Below are 7,620 nucleotides of genomic sequence, written 5' to 3' on the forward strand. Positions count from 1 at the left end.
TGTGCTGAAACACATATACAGCACCCAAAACGTTCTGAAAAAGTCACCCTCGGCTTATTCTCCAGTAGTATATTCCTTGTACTCCAGCATGCCAGCCTATTCCCGCTCCTGCCCCCCCAACACCCCCACTGACACAATAATTATTAGAGGTCGTCAAACTCCGGGCTTTAGGCCAAATACGGCCTAGCCAGTAGTCTGTTCTGGCATAACGCCCCCTAGTTTTTTAACCTCCCCAGTCACACTCGGGGTAGGTAAACCTATGGAAAACAATAAAGCAATAAAAAAGTGCTTACCTGATCCGCTGGCATCCTCCATTGTTCTTCGCATCTTGTTCAATCCTCCGGCGTTCTCGTCACCCGTAGTTCCCAGTGACGTCGGTGCGTGCGTGCGGACAATGTACCGCTTTTAGACATATAAAACCGGACAGAAATAACCCACCCAGGAGGGTAAGGGTCGATCCAGCCTAATCCCAGCCAGGAGGGGTCAGCAACCCACAGGTCCCGAGCCTTGTTGTGGCTCCCTTCCCTATTTACCACGGCCGGTGTTACACTTCCACCGCTGGGGTAAGGGGACACTCCCTCTCCTCTGTATGCATTGCGGAGGAGAGGGATTTCCCTTCAAGGGCATTCCTGATGTGGGGCAGAGCCATCAGCGCAGGACTCGAGAGAGTTTCTCGCTGATAGGAGTCCCATGTGTTCCCGGGTGCTTACATGTGGGACACAGGACTAGATGCAAAAGCAGTAACAGAGGGCCAGGAAAAAAGAAGTAAGTTTAAAAGTAAGTTATATCAACTAATGATGCATAGTTTATCAAATTAATAATATATGATTAGTAACTAATCATATATTAATGATTAGTTACTAATCATATATTATTCAACTGATAACATCACAACATCACATCACAATCTAATGTCCATACCATAGTCATATGTCATTAATGTCAATTAATTTTTGTCATTAATGTCATTAATGTCAATTAATTTTTAGGGGAAGTCAATTACCTTAACTTAAAAAAATAAAGAAGTGAACCACCTGCAGAAGTGAAACTTGCCAGTTTTTGCAGCATTTCCCACCCTCGACCTATACTCAATTCAATCAAATTTTCCTGTTTTCCAAGGTAAAAAAAGGTACCTTGGCTTATACTCGAGTATATATGATATGCAATATAATGGGATTCCCAAGAGTTTGACTGGCCATTGTCCCTTCAGACCTTCAGACATTCAGCCACAGCCAGTCAGGGCCTCTTATCCAGCAGAAACCACCATTATGATTACATGGTAAATAACAGAGAAAAGAACAAACTAAGGTATTAGGGTGTTGGACTAACATTTTGATAATGGCATTTGTAAAGACTTTTAGGGAATTTTAAGTAGTTTTTTTTTTGATTCACAAGGTTTTTTCCTTGAGACTCAAATGCTTCAGGTCCAGGAACACATGCACAGTGCCATGTGTTGAAGCCACTTTCCAGTAATAACCATTATGTTTCTTGGCATCCTGAGATATTTGTATCTTCTTTAGCAAAAAGGAAAGGGAAAACACACAATAGGTTAATGTGGGCAAAATCTCTCATTTTTCTTAACTTAGTATTTTAAAAATAAAGAGTAAAATTTTACTTTAGCCTCAATATGAAAGATGTTTGCAGCTTATATCTTTACATGACTTGTTCTGCACTATACATTCAGTTTGAATAACACCCTGGCACACTAATTCAATGCACCTGCATATTGGAGCACTGCATATTCCCATACTTTTTGTACTGGAGACAAGATTAAGAGGCCAATAGGGAAAAGGAATTTTCCCAGTGGAAACACAGACACAAAAAACCCTAACCCTTCTTAACTCTATCCAAAACGAAAAAGGAAAAAAAAAACTTTAGCTTTACATACAATGTAGAGCAGCTGCTTTCTTGCCTTTTTTCATTTAAGCAATAGAGTTGAGGGTTTTCTGCCAGCGCTGTCACGTAGGAAAGACATTATAGATTTTTTCCAATCCCTCATTTTAATATTGCTACTATATGTAACGGATTGCAAAAAAACTGTGAATACAAAAAATATTTTCATTTATTGATAAAGTGCCATCATCATTCATCAAGTACAATACAGACAATAGAGGGTAACAACACATTACTAGTTTCTGATTGGACCACGTGTGGGAGTTGTGTGGCATGGCCACATATTGAGACTGAGACTGAGATTGAGATTTACTAAAGAAATATAAACTGTTTACTTTTCAATATAAACTATGCATGCGCTAGGGATATTTCACATATCTTAGTCAATGTGGTAAAAATCTGTTCAAGAATACCCAAAAACATGCAAGTGGATGGTTGGTGGAGCTTCAGTTTACTATGTAAACAGCCTATAACCTACTGTCTGTATTTGGAAAGCATGGAAAAGGGTGACAAAGTAGGAGAACAACTGGAAGACTGGACTGAAAGGAATGAGTGTTGTCACCCTATAACAGGAACTACCTTCATGGTAGGATCGACAGAAATATATTTTTTTAACAAGGCTGCAGATTTATAAATATTGAAAGCGATTATTGAAATTATTCACACGTTTAAGGATTTTGGTGATTGGGTTCCCAAATACTTTGGAAAAAAATAAGCATTTACTTTATATTAAACCTACCTCATTTTAAAAAAATAACTACAAAGTAACAGATAATCCAGCACTTTATGGCACTGTGAAATTGCTATTATACCAGTATACCAGTATTATATTAGTTTGTCATTCATAATCTCCATTCTCTCTTTATTCTACCCTGTCTCATTTTGTTTCTTTTCCCTGCCTCTCAATCTGTTTTCCTGGGCCCATCCCGCCGGCCTCTGTCTTCGCAGTCTCCGCGTCTTCTTCATGCACACTTTGCTCTTTTCATTTGTTTCCTGGCGATTTCTGTGTACGGTCATTAGGAATAATAGAGAAATCAATAGTCCCTCATTAATGCTGCAGCGATCAGGGTCACAGCGCTTTCTTAATTACAGTTTCACTAGCATTTGCTTAAATTGGAAAGAATAAAGGCAATGAATGGGCAGGAGGCTGGAAGGCTGCCTGTCCTCGCATATTGTTCTGGCTACACTTTCACTGTTTGCTCTTGAGATGTGCCCAGCTTTGTGAGGTCCTGACACACACAGAATGTGGCGAGGTAATTATCTAGGAATCAGATAGCGCCTATTATCACATTCTAATTAAAGTTTCTTTAGAATCTGGCGCTGCCTTTTTTTTCTCCACCTTTTCTCCCTCCGTATTCCTTGGTCTCAGAGAAGTGCAGCACAATGAGATAATTTGCAGCTTTTTGGTTAATTATGTTGGTATAGCCTTAAACATTCCACAGACTTGTGTGGAACTTGCGTGTTACCCGGCATATTGCTTGACAGATAGGCCTTTGTGGGGTAGAATAGCAATAAAGCATCTATTTCTTATGTTTGGATGCTAAGAATGCCTATACCAGCTATAATAAAATGTATGTCATCCCAAATCCTTAAAGTAAATCAAAAATAAAATATATTGCAGCTTACCGGTGTTTAGATGTTGTGACTGCATAAGCTTTCTTTTTTACCTAGGAACATTTGCAGCAAGTACATAAAATACCTGTTGATCCTACCAGAGTCCTTGCATTTCTTTTCTGTAGAGTACAGAACACTTCCCCACCATGTCAGGGGGATAAAGAAAGGATAAGGTGTTTGTAGGGGAGTGCCTAGAGTGACAACACATACTGCAGATACAATACAGTGATTGAACATTGTCATTTTTGGGAGCGTGATGTGTAAAGAAATGAGTTACCTGCAGGATCAGCAGGTGAAAAATAAAAGAATGCCTTCGTCACATTTTCGATAAGCTGCAATTATTATGATGTAGTTTTGGTATATGTAACACTTGTACAAAAAGATTTAGAGTGAGAACAAGTACCATTTATTTTACCCAAGGAGAACAAATGGTTTCCGAATGATCAGATCCATGAATGCCTTCTTCTTATAGACAGCAAAATGCAGCCACAGCTACCTTAAATCAGTTATAAAAGAATAACAAGCAATCTTATAATAATTAAGTTTAAATTCCTGATGCTGATAAACTTTGCTGCAATACATGCACTGTGTATGCCTAGGGTGGACACTACAAACAAAAACCTTTGCTGTTCTAAATTTTGGGCTGTTATTGGTCGCCTACTTTTGGCTTCAGTTATTTATAAGCCACTTACCTGAAACAAGCCAAGAAAATGCAAACTTCTGAAATGTACTTGTTGCAGGTCATTGAGGGCACTCATGATGATCTGCCAGGCAGCTAGCATTTATAAGACATGTTGGCAGACTATATATTTCTATAGACACAAGTTTCCTTTAGTAGGTATAGAAGTTGCTCCTGGAGGCACATGAAGTCTTCCTTTGCCACCCAAATGTTTTGGCCAAACAAAAAGGGCAACCTCTTCACACAATTAGCTCGGTGCACAAGGCAAGGGGCTGGTCACAGAACAATACAAAATCTCCCACCACACTCAGTCTTCTTTCAGATGGGCAGACCAAAACCAAGCAGTGAGCCACTCTTGGGCACACAACAAAGTGCTGCTATGCGCCCAAGAGCAGCAAATGGCACCACAGATAAACACGTTTGCATACACAGCCTTTGCATTTGTAGTGGCAACATGTTGCTTCCAGGAACCAAGTTGCAACCCCACCGCAACTGAAAAGCAACAAATTCTTGTGTGATTGAATGCACAATATGATCCCCAACCACTCCCATTTGGTTGAATGGGAGCAGCTGGGAACACAATGGAGCAAACTGCAACTCTGAAATTAATCTGACCAGCCTGGAGGAATGGAAAATAGGAAGGAATGACACTATTCATCTTGTATTTTAGTTGCATACATATGCAAATATGTATTAGACACATTGCTCCATCAGGACCTCCCTGTTTCAGCTTTTTGGAGATAGGGAAAGGGGAAACTTTTTAGTTTAGTATCTAGACCAAGTAGCTAAGAATTTAGGAAAATAAGACAACCTGCCACACCCCTGGCATATAAAATACATAAAAATCAATTGGATAAACTGAAAAGTGCTTTTTTACAACTGCTTTTCCTTTATATTAGATTTTCAAAATGTCAAATATAATATTTAGAGACTAGATGAAGGGTTTACTGCAAATAGCACAGTTTAATGTTAAATATTTGTGAAATAGGAAGTGACTATATCCACCCAAAAATAGGGACAACTAAGAAGGAAAAGACAGAGGGACTTGGATCTAAAAGAGGGACACTCCAAATCAGGGATAGTTGGAATAAATATGCATAGGGCCCCAACATCATGACATGCTAACAAACTAATTTAGTTATGTTGGGGCAATTCATGAGCTGTCCTGTCCCTAAACATGAACATTTGGCTTGGCTGAGCATTTGTATGCAGACTATATGGCCTATGTGCCAGCAGTACCTTATAGCAGGCGATTGTCTACCAAAGGCCTAGACTGTCATTTTATATTTATACAAATATTTGCCTGGGTAAGTTGCATTGGAAACCGTTCAAAGAGCATAATTAAGGTGTTTTTGGCATTTTTTATGGATGCATTAGGCTTTACAGAGATCACATTTTAACTATTCTGATCAAAAATAGCCACTAATTAACCTCATTAATATTTTTCTGTATTCCAAAAAAAAACTCCAATCTCCAAAAGTGGATAAAGATTAGAAACTCTGCCAAGTTGTATTGCAATCAGACACTCGATTGGAAAATTCTTTTGTTTCCTGTCTGGGTTGTTGCCATTACAGGAAGTAAAGAACACATTAAAAAATGCTTTTTAAAGTGAAATCAAAACTAAACCAATGTGACCTATCCCTGTTTCAGGGATCCTTTCTTTTCTTCTTTCTCCATAAGATCTTAAGCCAACTTGATGATTTCCCTGGCAATCACTGCTAAGCTGTGCATAGTTTTTGCGGAAGGTGCATCACTTGTCCCTTTCTTCAATACCGGCCTGTCTAATGCTGTTTTGCTATTTTGCAAAGTGAGTCTTGAGTTCTACTCTATGTAGGGAAATTCTACAACCTATATCAACGTTTTATTGCTGTCTGTTTCCCTGTGGCAGATTTTCCCTCACTTCCTGTTTAGTAAAAGTTGCTCTTACCAGAACAGGAAGTAGTAGGAAATCTTTCTAACAAAGCCTCATAGAGCTGTAAAACCTCATAGGGGTTATAGTTTCCCATTATCTCAACAACTTTAAAAAAAAGGAGGTACAAATAAACTTTAAAGTATTTTTTTCAGAAAACCAAATGCCTTGGAAGAGTGGCCCAGCTGCAGCGGCCATCCTAAAAGTCACGTTAGGCTGCTGAACTTGCAGCTGTGAATAAGGTGGGGGGCAGAGAGTGACCATTTCCAACTGAAGCTTCACCAAGGCTTGCTTTGTGCTAGATTCACATTTTTAGATATTTCTCCCTCTAGATGAGCGAAATGCGCTCAATCACAAAGGAACGAGTCCCGCCGCGCCATTGCCGAAGCGCCACAGTGACAGGCTGTAAGGACTCTTCAGTCACACTTTTCCATTCTAGTCTCCATCATCACGCGGCTTCTATATATACAGTGCAGGATGCCAATTCATGGCAAGGCTGAAAAGCTGGATTTATTGTCTGCAGCCCTCCCATCTGGACGAGATATTACCAAAATTATATATAAGCCAGTTAGTAAACACTTTGGCGCATTGTCTGTTGTTCCCATAATCACCCTTAATAACGCCTCGCATCAATATGGTCTTTAACAAGATTTGGGAGTTAATGTGATAAGAGGCAGGTCAGGGAGCGATGGCAGAGCCCTTACACATGTTTGTAAAGAACAAATTGAATCAGCACTAAATTGGCCTCTCTTGTCGGTCGGAGACGCAGCCGCGAGTTCAGGGGCTGCTGGGAGTTGGATTTTAACCTCGTGCAGAAAATGCACTTAAGCAGATTAAAGTAAAATAGGAGCGCTTGCTGGATGGATGTGCTATGTAATTGCAGCTGCGCTAATGGCTTCCTGTGTGCTCTGGCACGGCAGCGAGGCAGGCGGCGAGGTCACATGAAGTGGTATTGAGCGGTAGAAAGGTGCCAAAGCTGAAAATGGTGCAACTCCTCTCCACCCCAGTGTGAAAAAAATACAAATAATATACTGCATAGGAAAAAAATAAAATCGGTATTACCTTTACTTCTGCGCAGTCATCGTTTTCTGAGCGTAAACAAATGCGAGGAAATCTGAAAAAGATGTTTTATGATTACTAAAATCATATTTTCAGCTCTAATGACACTGGCCTGAAAGCAATTACGTCATGGTGCAGCTGCAATTTTGTCGATTTAATGCAACGTAATTTAGTGTGCTGTGCGGCGACTAGACAAGGCTATAAGGTCTATAGGGCTGGGGAGGGAAAGGAAATGAACATCTGCATAGATCTCATTTTATGTGATTGGTTGCTATGAGCAACACAGAAATTTCATAGTTTTATCTGACAGGTTGCTACATGCAACACAAAAAATTAAGGCCTCACAAGGCTTCATACTTCTTCCTGATAGGTTGCTATGTGTAACACAGAAAATTTAAGGCCCCACAAGGTTACATACTTTTATCAGAATGGTTGCTATGTGCAACACAGAAATTGAAAGGCCTCA

This window comes from Pyxicephalus adspersus, chromosome 10 (assembly GCF_032062135.1).
Source record: "Pyxicephalus adspersus chromosome 10, UCB_Pads_2.0, whole genome shotgun sequence".
Classification (NCBI taxonomy): Eukaryota; Metazoa; Chordata; class Amphibia; order Anura; family Pyxicephalidae; genus Pyxicephalus; species Pyxicephalus adspersus.